General features: G+C 40.6%; 1 protein-coding gene across 1 annotated transcript in view; it reads right to left on the bottom strand.

The window, feature by feature from the left end:
- Positions 1 to 11,622, bottom strand: part of LOC136690938 (alpha-actinin-2) — a 67,857-nt gene extending 56,235 nt beyond the window's left edge. Inside the window, exons 1-2 of the mRNA XM_066663070.1 lie at positions 11,453 to 11,622; positions 11,180 to 11,214 (exon numbers count right to left, since the gene is read on the bottom strand). The gene's annotated coding sequence lies outside the window, so the exon portion shown is untranslated. The remainder of the gene's footprint in view (positions 1 to 11,179; positions 11,215 to 11,452) is intronic.
- Positions 11,623 to 13,510: the final 1,888 nt, after the last annotated feature.

The raw sequence follows: 13,510 nt of genomic DNA, 5'->3' as shown, positions 1-13,510 counted from the left end.
CATCTGTTCACTAACATCAATGACTTTATCCACCACAGCTGGTCAACGACAGTCACATCTGGTCACTTCACATTTTTATCAGTGATATGCTTTAACATATTACACTGGAGTCCACTTGAAATAAATCATTAAAAATCTTTTTAAAGTTTTGCAACTTGAGATCATTTGGGGCTAAACATATTACATGGCCCGAAAGTATACTAATAAACTATGTGGATCCTTGGTGAAGCCCTCAATTTGCACCTGTGCCCAGCTTCACACACATCTTGTATATTCTCCATAAGAGGTCTAAAATTAAATAAGAATCTAGAGCAGCTAGAAATGAGTTTGTGTTCCTCTAAGAGATGGAGTATCTTTGGAATAAGTTTTGAGTGGAGTTTGTGACACAAAACCAATCAGTCAATATTATTTTTTGTGGCTAAATGCCATAAAACCCTCACAGAAATGTCTCTGCATATTGTGTGAAGACTTTCCAGAGGCTCTCACTGGGAGAAAGTGGGACCAACTCAAGCAGGTGTCCACAACCTTTTGGTAATAAGAGCACAAATAGTTAAAAGCGATGTCTACGATAATAAAGATTGAAATGCTTTATTTTGCCCTACATGACTTTTGTCCTCTTGCTCTCAGTATGTATATATACACACACACACACATACACACACACACACAGTGTAGGAACAATTACCATTTTGTCAAAATGCTATGGCACATCTGTTTATTTTTTTATTTATTTATTTATTTTTGTGGGTCTATTTATTTTGAGCCCTATCTCTGCACTCACTCTACACTCAAACTCCATCAAAACACTCATGTACCAGGAAGCCTCTTGTTTGTGGATGTTCACCTAAAAGCTATCAGATGATCTCTTTTATCAATTCAGGACTATGAATGTTTTATTAGCCTCCATTTTAAAAAAAAATAAAATAAAAAATAAAAAAAATTCACTCCACCTGAATCATGAACAGGTTTCAAGGTTCTTGGGAATTTGTGTGGTGCCTGTATGAGTAAATTAAAAGGGTTATATTCTCCCTAATTCATAAACAGAAAAATAGATTTATTTGTATTAATATCACTTCTGCTTTCATCTGCAGCAGATCTCAGATCATGTTTCGTATGTTCCTGTCTCCTTGCTGACAATTAATAATGCTATTAACACAATAAAGGCTCAAAAAGGCTTGTAAAACAATACTCAGAAATATACTGACATTTGAAGTTGTTTCAGCAACTACATACAACTCTCAATACATTTGTGATTGTTGTTTAACGTGTTCAAATTCCAGAGCACTGTGGTTTTAAGAAAAGTTAAATATAGTTAAAAGCAATGTCTATGATTATGGGAAACGGCAGTTCTCTGGTTTGTTTACGTTCAGAAGCTCCTCGTCTTTTAAAGTGGAACGATGTGTTTAAGTTAGTGACTGTAGCTTGTTGATGGTTAAAGTGTAACTCATCTGTAAGTGTTTATTCACTGTTTAAATTCCCACAGAAACTAATTTGTCACTTGAGCTGTTTAGTTTTGTAGTGCTTTTACTGTGTTTATTTTTACACGGTTAATGTTCTGCCGAACAAAAAGTGGGTTCCTACCTAAACAACCCAAAACAATAAAAATAGGTGAATTCCACCAAACGAACTCTGGCTCTTAAACCGGTTCCGTTTCTGATTCCTGGAACCTTGGTTCTTCCAGTGAACTGACCCGTGTTTCTACAAGTTTAGAGGGGAATCGAGGATACGTCACCAGCCACAGATAAACTCTCAGAATCATGGCAGGGTCATTGTTTATTCTGTGTTTACTGTGGAGTCAGATCAGAGTGATATATAACACTGTGTAAATGTTGCAGAGTTCAGAGGCATCCTGCTGAGCTTGTGAACAGCGAAGAAACCTAGTCAACCTGCGCAGAGCCGCTGCTCTGACCAACACGCATAGTGTTGAGCCAAACCCAGCCCCAGAAACACACAAACATAGCATAGCATGTTACTGTTTTATTTCCTAATATTTATTTATATAAATTGTAAACGACCAGTCAAGCTCCACTGGGCTATAACGCTGTATTTGATGCTCTGAGCTCTTTCCCCGGTTCACGCTGAAGATCCAACGCTTCTTTGGTTCCAGCCGGGAACTAAATTTTAGTTTATGTTGTTGGAAACGGGCCAAAAAGTTCCAAATTTAGTTTGTGAACTGCAACTGTTCCGGGTTCATGGTGGTAGAAAAGCGCTAAATATTACCCTCTTAGGGAGCAGGAACTAAGCAATATCCTCATCCGTTTTCATAATGTGGATTTCTCTTTGACATATTTCTGCCGAGAGCAGAGAGACAGAAAGCATATCCAGGGCAAACAGACTGGAGAGCAACAATGGGTGAAAAATTTTATAACAATGTTATGTCACTCATCTCTTAAGCCGTCCTGGCAGTGGAGGAGTTTCTCAGTGAAACGGCTGTAATGAAGCATTTTCTACCTCTTCTCAGCAATAACAAGTCTAACTCCTGGACTGCGTTATAAATCAGTGTTTAGTGTCCCAATAATAACTTCCAAACTCAAGCCCGTAGCCCTTGCCCACCTGTGTGCAACGCTATAGGGTCCCAAATCTTTTTTTAACAAGTGTACCCAAGAGCAGCGCTATGCACCTTAGATGTACCCATCTTGTTTCTTTAAGTTCTACTACTCCACCAGTGCATAGTGAAGGTGAATTTCAAAGTAACAGTTCAAATCATGGCTGACTCCCATCAACTTAGAATATCCGCAAATCTTGGAATCTCCAGATTCTGATTCCTCAAAAAATAAAACCTGACCAGTTTAGACAAAACAGGTACTGTAAACATTTCACAAGTCCAGGTGACTCTAGCATTTCTCGCTTCACTTTTAATAAGCATTTTATTTTGGTAATAAATGTATAATAAATAATATATACATATAATGCTAATACATTTTTCCCTTTATGCTCATAACATTAACAGTATTTACATGTTTGGACACATTTACTTTTAAAAACCTAAAATAATACAACTTTTTCTACAGGTTGTAATTCTACTAATTGCACTAAATTGAATTTGTCTTCGTAGGTATATTTTCTAACAGATTGTGAATCTGACCAAACTAATCTGGAACTGAGTTTGTGTGAGGCTCGCTGACATAAATTATGTAGTATATGTGTCAAAAAAAGGTGACACACAGTTCCTGGGTGGAAAAGCTTGTTGATCCAAGGATCTACTGTATTGGAGTTCCCATTTTAAGCATGCATCAGAAATATGCACAAATTCAAGCAAGATGGTGTCTTATGTCTCTGACATCAGGTTGCTAGGGGCTGTCGAAGAACTACAAAATTGCTAGTCTATTAATGTAGTATCCATCATTTTCAATAGACCAATCTCTGAGCCTCCCTGCCTCACTACGTAAGGATTTTACCTTGAGTGCACTAATCCTGCTCTGCTTTTCTTCTCAGACTTGTTGCCGCAGCTCTTCAGTTCTCTCAAGGAGCAACATGAACACTACACGAAGAGACCGAGCTGACTGCGCTAACTTCTCAATACCTTCTTTCAATGGGACACAGCTGCTGTTGCCATGGTTTCCAGATGTGGCATCCTGTCAGTTTTGGAGTATTGTCCATAATGAGGTAGTGCTGCACATCTCTGAGGTTCTGATTTTGATTTTCTTCTTGTTCTCCCTGGTGGTCAACACATATCTGCTGGTGGGACTGCAGCACTCAGAAGCACTCTCCTGGCAGCCACGCTACATACTTTTGAAGAATCTAATTTTGAGTGATTTACTTCAGTCTCTTTTTTTGGCTCCCACTGTGTTGTATTGTCTCTTCTACCGAGAGACTCTGAGCTTTGGAGGCTGGTGTTTAGTCCAGTACTTCACTGCCACTTTAGCCATCATCACTTCACTTCTGACCTTGTTCTTCATGGTTCTGGAGCGGTACGTTTACATATGCCACAGCATTCGTTACCTGGCCGTTATGACCTGTGTGCGTGTACGCCTTTGTCTGTCATTCATCTGGCTGATTGCAGTGGCACTGGCTACCACATTTCTTATTCTCGTGATGTCTGGAAGACCCAGGTTCGGACTGACTCTGCCTGGATTGATATGTGAGCCTGCGGTCATACAACTGGGGATAGAATTTCCAACGCATTTTGAGACGGTGAGAAAAGTGACAATGATAACCATGCTGTTCCTCGCCCTTGTGTTGTTCTCTTTCTCATACTGCTGTATGTACTGTGAAGCGCAGCAGGCTGTGCAGCCCTTCCAGCAGGACAACATTCGAGCTCAGCGCACTGTGGCTTTCTACCTTGCCATCTTCTTTGTGCAGATGATACCAAGTGTTTTTAAGTTTGCCACCTTCACCTTCTTCAAAGAGGAGGACTACCAAATGCTTATGGTTGTACTCTTCTTGATCCCACCGTGTGTTAACCCTCTGGCTTATGGTTACAAAAACAGAGAGGTACGCCAGGCTTTGGAGCAGGTCTGCAGTTTCAGAATGACTGAGAGATGAGGGAAAATGTTTGTTTCTCTCCAGGTGCCTCAGATGAACATTATTGTTTTGTTTTAAAATACTTATATTTGGATATAAACATGTGTATTGAATAAGATACAGCTGTGTTTTCAGTTCATTGAGAGACAAAAAACATGTGTAGGACACTGTAAAAAATGTCTGTGAATTTTACGGTGGAAAACTGTAAAACCATGACAGTAAATGACTGTAAACTCTAAAAAGCTTGAAAACAGTTTCTGTAACAGTAAAATACCATAAATACAAATACAAAACTTACAAATCCCTTTACTGTAAAAAATACATTATTTCACTGTTAAACACACAAACCATTAGGGGGTGGTCAAGTGTCCAAGCACTGGGAGGAGCTGAGACTCATTATGGAGCTCCCAGCATGCCTTGCTTCTCTAATTTCTGTGACTTTCAGAGTTTGTTTTTTTCTGTCCTTGTGTTTCTGTGCATGTTATGACGAGATGTGTGTTGGTCTGGAAAGTTCACCATTAGCCTGTGTTCTAAATGCTGGCATATGACACCTAGATCCCGCACATTTCTTGGTCCTTTCAGCAATATCACCTTTTAAGGGCTGAATATAGGATGCTGTTTTTCTATATCTAAATATAGTTATATCTCAGTCTCCAATTTACATGTTAATTTTATGTCAAAACATGGTTCTTTGTTATTTTTATGTAAATACTGTGGCTTTTTTACAGTGTGCATTTGTTTTTTTAACAGAAAACGACTATAAACAAAACAGTTCTTAAATGTAAAATTCATGATTGCAAAAAAAATGTGACAGTATGTTTTACGGTGAAATTCTGGCAACAGCTGCCAGATTTTTTACCATAAATGTAACAGATTTTTTATTTTCAACAGTCTATCTGTTTATTGGAGATTATATTCATAATGGAACATTAAAAAAATATATAATAAAGATTTATATGTTATATTTTGCCCTACATAACATGTCCTCTTGGTCTTGCTTTCAGTATGTATACATACACACACACACACACAGTGTAGGATTGTAGGAACAATTACCATTTGGTCAAAATGCTATGGCTCATGTGTTTTTTTGTTTTTTTTCCATCTCTGCCTTTTGGAGAAAAACTAAAATGACACCAGTGTCTGTGGGTCTATTAATTTTGAGCCCTCTCTCTGCGCTCACTCTACACTCAAACTCCATCAAAACACTTATGTACCAGGAAGCCTCTTGTTTGTACAGAATGATGTACAGAATATGTACAATATATTGCAAAAATTATTTATGTGCCTTTGCAAATATATAGGTGCTTGTCATAAAATTAGAATATCATGAAAAAGTTGATTTATTTCAGTAATTCCATTCAAAAAGTGAAACTTGTATATTATACTCATGCATTACACACAGACTGGTATATTTCAAGTGTTTATTTCTGTCAGGCTCAAGGGTGCAGACTAATGGAGGCGGACGCACATGCTAAAACACAGTAAACTTTATTTATAACAAAGATAGCAAAATAAAGACTGACTAGGGTTACAAAACAAAGGAAACGACAAAGAAAACAACACGATGACAGTGGAACACGAATGGAGGACCAAGGAAACAACAACTGGAAACGAAACTAAACAAATGACTGACAACCAGGAAGTGACACATGAGGACTTAAATACCTAACACAGACAACGGACACCTGGAAGAGATAACGAGGGGGGACATATTACAAATGAGACTGATGAGGACAAGGGCGGAGACACGAACAATAACAAACAGAGCCATGTGCTACGTGAGCACATGGCGGGGAAAACAGACAACAGGACAAGTGCGTGACAGATCCCCCCTCCTAAACGCGCAACTACCGGGGCGCATACACCTAGAGCCTCCAAGAGCTGGCGCAGGAGAGGGCACAAGACAGGACAAGACAATTAACCTACAGGAGACAGGACTCAGGACAAGACAGGAACAGACACAGGAGCTGGGGACACGACAGGATTGGATACAAGAGACTGCATTCGGGACAGGACAGGACACTGACAAAGGGGAGTGACAGGAGAGCAGACGGGACTGAACAAGTGACTGATAAAAGGGAACAGGAGACAGGACTAGGGACTGGAGAGGAATAGACCGGATGGGAGTGGTGACACAGGACTTGACAGGATTGTGCCATTGAGGTGGCACATTGGACAGAATTTGAGACAAGACTGGGGACGGAACAGGTTTAGGAATGGGAGACAAGATTGGGACAGGGACAGGACAGGATTGGCAAGGGGACTGGGACTAGGACATGTATGGGGACAAACACAAACACAGTGACAGGGACTGGGACAGAGACAAAAGCAGATAAAGACACAGGGATGTGGACAGAGACAGGAACCAGGACAGGGAGGGACAGAGGAATCAAAACCACTGGGAGGTGCCCAGGACTGGCAAAAGTCTGAGGTACTGTCCAGGAAGCCAGCCTGGGCACAGCTTTAGGGATCGGCCCCGAAGTCCTTGGGGCCAACCTACGGACACGAACTGAAGTGGCCGGGGCCACAGTCACAGATGCGGCTGAGGAAGCCACCATCACAAGGACAGGAGCGGCGGTTGCCGCCAACACAGGGACAGGAGCAGCTGTCGAAGCCGCCTTCTCAGGGACAGGAGCGGCTGAGGAAGCCGCCTGCACAGGAACAGAAGCAGTGGCGGACACCGCCGGCACGGAAACAGAAGCAGCTGAGGAACCCGCCATCACAGGGACAAGAGCGGCGGTTGCCACCAACACAGGGACAGGAGCGGCCGTGGAAGCTGCCTTCTTGTGGACAGGAGCGGCCGAGGAAGCCGCCTTCACAGGGACAGGAGCGGCCGAGGAAGCCGCCTTTTCGGGGACAGGAGCGGCTGTAGGCTCTGCTCTAGGTTCACCGCTATCACAGGAACTGAAGCGGCTGTAGGCTCTGCGGACGCTGAAGCAGCAGCAGTTAGCAGTCCTGTAACATCGTCCTCAGAGGCAGGGGCTTGTGCTGCTCGCAGGGCACGTGCTGGAGCTGATGAGGGTTTAGGGGGACTGATTGGTTCACTCTTGAGGGATTTCTTCAACCATGGATCCCCCAGAGGTGCGCCCGTTAGCCTCACCTCCCTTGTCCAGAGGGACCCTTAAACACCCCCCCCCCCCCCCAAAAAAAAATTTCCCCGGACCTGAGGGGGTATTCTTCCAACTAGGGGGAGACACCAGCACATTTCTTCCGCCGGCTCCTTCGACTCACGTAGGAGCAGTCACTCAGTTCATGAGTCGAAAACAAAACAAAGGAAACGATGACAAAGAAAACAACACAACGACAGTGGAACACGAATGGAGGACCAAGGAAACGAAACTAAACAAATGACCGACAACCAGGAAGTGACACGAGGACTTAAATACGTGAGCACATGGCGGGGAAAACAAACAGGACAAGTGCGTGACAATTTCTTTTAATTTGTTTATTACAACTGACAACTAATGAAAACCCCAGATTCAGTATCTCAGAAAATTAGATTATTACTTAAGACCATTACAAAAAAAGAATTTTTAGAAATGCTGGTCAACTGAAAAGTATGATCATGTACAGCACTCAATACTTTTGAGGGGGCTCCTTTTGCCTGAATTACTGCAGTAATGCGGCATGGCATGGAGTCGAACTGTCTGTAGCACTGCTCAGGTGTTATGAGAGCCCAGGTTGCTCTGATAGTGGCCTTCAGCTCTTCTGCATTGTTGGGTTTGGTGTATTGCATCTTCCTCTTCACAATACCCCATAGATTTTCTATGGGATTAAGGTCAGGCGAGTTCGCTGACCAATTAAGAACAGGGATACCATGGTCCTTAAACCAGATACTGGTAGATTTACTGGTCCTTTTGAAATTTGAAATCTGCATCTCCATAAAGCTGGACAGCAGCAAGAAGCATGAAGTGCTCTAAAACGTCCTGGTAGACGGTTGCGTTGACCTTGGAGGTCAGAAAACACAGTGGACCAACACCAGCAGATGACATGGCACCCCAAACCATCACTGACTGTGGAAACTTTACACTGGACCTCAAGCAACATGGATTCTGTGCTTTTCCTCTCTTCCTCCAGACTCTGGGACCTTGATTTCTAAAGGAAATGCAAAATTTACTTTCATCAGAGAACATAACTGTGGACCACTCAGCAGCCGTCCAGTCCTTTTTGGAAGCGAGACGCTTCTGACACTCTCTTGTTCAAGAGTGGCTTGACACAAGGAACGCGACAGCTGAAACCTATGTCTTGCATACGTCTTCGTGGTGGTTCTTGAAGCACTGACTCCAGCTGCAGCCCAGTCTTTGTGAATCTCCCTCACATTTTTGAATGGGTTTTGTTTCAGAATCCTCTCCAGGGTGTGGTTATCCCTATTGCTTTTACACTTATACCATATATTTTCCTTCCCTTCGCCTCTCTATTAATGAGCTTGGACACAGAGCTCTGTGAACAGCCAGCCTCTTTAGCAATGACCTTTTGCTCTGCTTGTGTAAGGTGTCAATGGTCGTCTTTTGGACAACTGTTAAGTCAGCATTCTTCCCCATGATTGTGTAGCCTACAGAACTAGACTGAGAGACCATTTAAAGGCATTTGTAGGTGTTTTGGGGTTAATTAGCTGATTAGAGTGTGGCATCAGGTGTCTTCAATATTGAACCTTTTCACAATATTCTTATTTTCTGAGATACTGAATTTGGGGTTTTCATTAGTTGTCAGTTATAATAATTAAATTAAAAGAATTACTGAAATGAATCAATTTTTAGTTTTATGACCAGCACCTGTATATACTTGAGTTACTCCCATATAATGTAATGTAATGTGAAATTATTTGTCATTGTACAATTTACAACAAAATGTGTCTTCTGCATTTAACCCATCTGTGGCAAATGAACACACACACCCAGAGTGGTGGGCAGCTCTCCCCGGCACCTCGGGAGAATTTGAGATTCGGTGCATTGCTCAAGGGCACTTCAGCCATATGGATGTTCCTGCCAGTCCTGGGGATTGAAACAGCAACCTCCTGGTACCCAGCCCTGTCCCCAATGTACAGCTATAACAGCTTCAACTCGCTTTCCACATGGTTTAGATGTGTGTTTATGGGAAATCAGAAAATTCTCCAGAGGCGCATTTGTGAGGTCAGACCCTGATGTTGGACAAGGCCTGGCTCACAGGCTCTAATTCATTCCCAAGATATTTTATTAAGTTGAGGTCAGAAGTGTGCGGGCCTGTCTAATTCTTCCACACAAAACTCACTCATCAATGTCTACATGGACCTTGCTTTGTGCACTGGTGCACAGTTACCATTCCTCATCATTTGCTGCTCCAGTTGGTTTCTGCTGGAAACGAGTCTAATTTGTTTATGAAGCCCCAATGTCTTTACATGGGTAAAAAAACGTGTCTTGGTCCGGTATGCTAGGGTTTCACTCTCCCTGCTCAAAGCAGAGAAATGCAATCTGGAGCGTACAAACAACAGTCATTTTTTCCCTCAAATATATCATTACACTTTATAATACATGGAGCTTCTGAATGTAAACAAACAAAAGTGAACAGCACTTCCCCAGATTGTAGACATTCCCTTTAATCATTAGGGATACTAGTCCTAAGCATTGCTACAGTCCAAATTTCAAAGCATTTAACAAGATTTAAAATCTTGTCCTGTAGTTAACTCTAAAGGTTTCCATTGTGGGACCCTTAGTCTTTCACACAACACAATCGTATGGAAGCAAATCTGTCTCATCAGACTTTGAAATATTACCACTTAAGAATTTGTAGCACTGAATTTTTTTGCACTGAAATTACGCATCTGAATATAATTGCTCTTGAAGAGAACTCGTGAATTTTCAAGAACATGTTTTCACTGTTATTCAAGGTTAGTAAATTCAGATTTTAAAAAATCAAGCTCAAAAAAATTCAAACAATACATTTGGAAGTTGCTCAAATTCGGTAGAGGAAATTCAGATAGCAAAAAACGAGTTACAAAAAAAAATCAGAGTACTCATCCAGGATACCAAGGATGAGCAATCGATTCATTTGGATTTTCTTTTTCACCTTAAATGGTGCACTAGTTGCATTCTGTCGCTGCTAGATGGCGAAATACGAACACAACTTTCATACCATGGAAAAACTACACTTTTAGCTTCCTTCCGCGGATATTATCTCTTTATTTTCGAAGTGTCTCAAAAATCTGAAATTTAAGTGGAGAGTCTAGCTGTTCAGTTTAAATTACTAAATTAATAGAATTTAAATGCAGCTCTGAGTCAGTGTCCATTTTGTATTTGGCCGTGGCCTTGTCATCTCTTGGACAAGTGGTAAACAAAGTTCCTCACCAGTTGTATACGCTTCACCTTCTTTTGGAGTGCACAAGCAAGTATTTTAATATATTTCTTGGGATTTGGACACTCTGGTGGCAGTACTGTTTGCGTACATAAGTACACTGCTTCAGATTTTTAAGCTGTTATTTGCCCAATTGTTTTGTTTGGTTTGTTTACTTATTATTGATATTTTTAAGAACTAATAAATTATTATAATATTATTAATTTTATAAAACTATATTAATATTATAAAACTATTATGAAAATTCAATCAGACCATTTAATCAACACGTGAAACATTTACTATATACTTTTAATTATTCAGTAATTAATATTTCAGTATAGTAATATGATAAATATTCAGATGTCATCTAGTGTAAATTTCATTAGAACAAAGGAAGATGTACCTCTGGAATGAACTGGAACCTCGCCTGTCTGAACCCTGATAATAATGGATAAGAGGAAAGAATGAAAAACATATTCAACTATCTCTCTTAACACCTCATTATGGCTTAAAGCATATATAAAATGGACTGTGTCAAAATTAAGTATACATACGTTCATTTATCTTAAGTATTTACAGAACAATTAGCTCGGTTTAAGCATTATAACTTCAGAAATGTATATGAACACGCGTTGGCCTGATTAAGTATACTTAACCAAAGGATCGGCTCACTCACCGTTTATCGTCGTCTAACTGCTAGTTCTTTGCTTGTTTCAGATGAATTACTCGTGTTTTGACGTGTCTCTGCCCTCCTCACGCGGAAATGACTAACTTTTATTACGTTTAGAAAGTTATTTTTCGAATTACGCAGCATTTCGCCCCCAAAGCTCCAACTGCTTCTCCTCAGGACGGAGAAAGAACTAGAAAGAGGGAAAAAAAACGATGCCCAATTAGGCTGCGCCAGAAGTGGAGGCGGGACAACTGAATGCTCAATCATGATTGGATGAAATTTAGAGTAAAGAATAGTGCTCCAATGAGAACTCTTGGTTGTACTATTCATACACTCAGTGGTAGGTTGTGACTGGAATTGCTGCTCACTGCTCAGGAAAAAAAAACTAGCGATAAACCCTTCGCTAGCAAGAAGGTTTGAAACAGGAATTATGTTAATCACATGAAAACACTGAGGTAAACAATTGGTGGAATAACTTTATGCTTACGAAAAAATTGTCTACACTTACAAACAAGTGGACAGTGGCTTAAACATGGATCGTATCTTATTCCGAATTATGTATATGAGGAACTGTAAAAAAAGAAAAAGGCTTAAATAGCTATTTTTTATTTATAATAAAATATTTATTATTTATTTAATTATTTATAATGAGCAATAAGAGTTGGGTTGTTCAAAAACTAAGAAAAATCCCTATTAAAATAACAATATAAATATTGGGTTGGTTTAATACTTTCCATGTTTCTCCTCAGTTTTTTTTTTTGTTTGTTTTGTTTTTTTTTTGAGGTTATCCTCCAATCCCTAATAAATACTTATATTATGTTAAATCAACTGTGCTGTTGATTTTAAAAATCCATACAATCAAAGAATACATCTGGAAAAAATGTGTTCTTCACTCGCTCACAACTCATACTACTTTTAGGAAAACTATCCTTTTACTGTGGTTATGTTTTTGTGTTTATTTTAGTTATTAGTGGCATTGATCGATTTATAAATGTAATCCAGTTAATCACAATGGCATTCTTTGATTGATCATAATGTGTGGGTGTGTGTGTTTGTTTGACTGGGTGAGTGTGTGACACTGTCCAAAGATATGAGGGGGTGAGCGTGTAATATTATCGACAGGTGAGATTGAGTGTGTGAATCTGTCCACAGGTGTGAATGACTGGGTGAGTGTGTGAGTGACTAGGTGAGTGTGTGAAACTGTCCACAGGTATGAGTGGATAAGTGTCTGAAACTGTCCACATGTGCTAGTGTGTGTGTGTGAAATTGTCCACAGGTGTGAAGGGGTGACTGTAATAATATCCACAGGTGTGAGCAAGTAAGTAAGTAAAATTTTATTTATAGAGCACATTTAAAACCAAAGTGTTTCACAATAAACAAAAGAAAAATTTCCACTGGGTGAGTGTGTAAACTGTCCACAGGCGTGAGTTTGTGAAATTGTCTAAAGGTGTGAGTGTGTGAGATTGTCTACAATTGTGAGTGACTGGGTGAGTGCGACATGTGCCTAGTTCCTGCTTGTGTTTCCCCAGGTCTTGTCTCCCATGATGTGATCACCCTTCAGTGACCCTGTGTCGTGTGTCTTGATTTCTCCCAGGTGTCTTGTATTAGTTTGCTGATGACACCACAGTGATTGGCCCCATCAGCAACAATGATGAGACAGCCTACAGAGAGGATGTAGAACATGGTGTACTGACAATAACCTGCTCCTTAACACCAACAAAACAAAGGAACTTATCATAGACTTCAGGAGGGAGAAAGGTGGCATGCACGACTCCATCTATATCAGCGGGATGGCAGTCGAACGTGTCACCAGCTTCAAGTTCTTGGGAACACACATATCCGAGGATCTGCCCTGGACCTCCAACACTTCCAGCCTGGTCAAGAAGGCTCACCAGCGCCTCTTTTTTCTGAGGATGCTAAAGAAACAACATCTGTCTCCAACCATTCTGGTGAACTTCTATCACTGTGTGATTGAGAATATCCTGTCCAGCTGTATCACAGTCTGGTTTGGGAACTGCACTGTTGCTGACCATAAGTCACTACATAAATTACAGGGACCTCAAC

The sequence above is a fragment of the Hoplias malabaricus genome, chromosome 3 (genome assembly GCF_029633855.1).
Source record: "Hoplias malabaricus isolate fHopMal1 chromosome 3, fHopMal1.hap1, whole genome shotgun sequence".
Classification (NCBI taxonomy): Eukaryota; Metazoa; Chordata; class Actinopteri; order Characiformes; family Erythrinidae; genus Hoplias; species Hoplias malabaricus.
The sequence above is the reverse complement of the archived record's forward strand: the minus strand, read 5'-3'. Positions and strand labels throughout refer to the sequence as shown.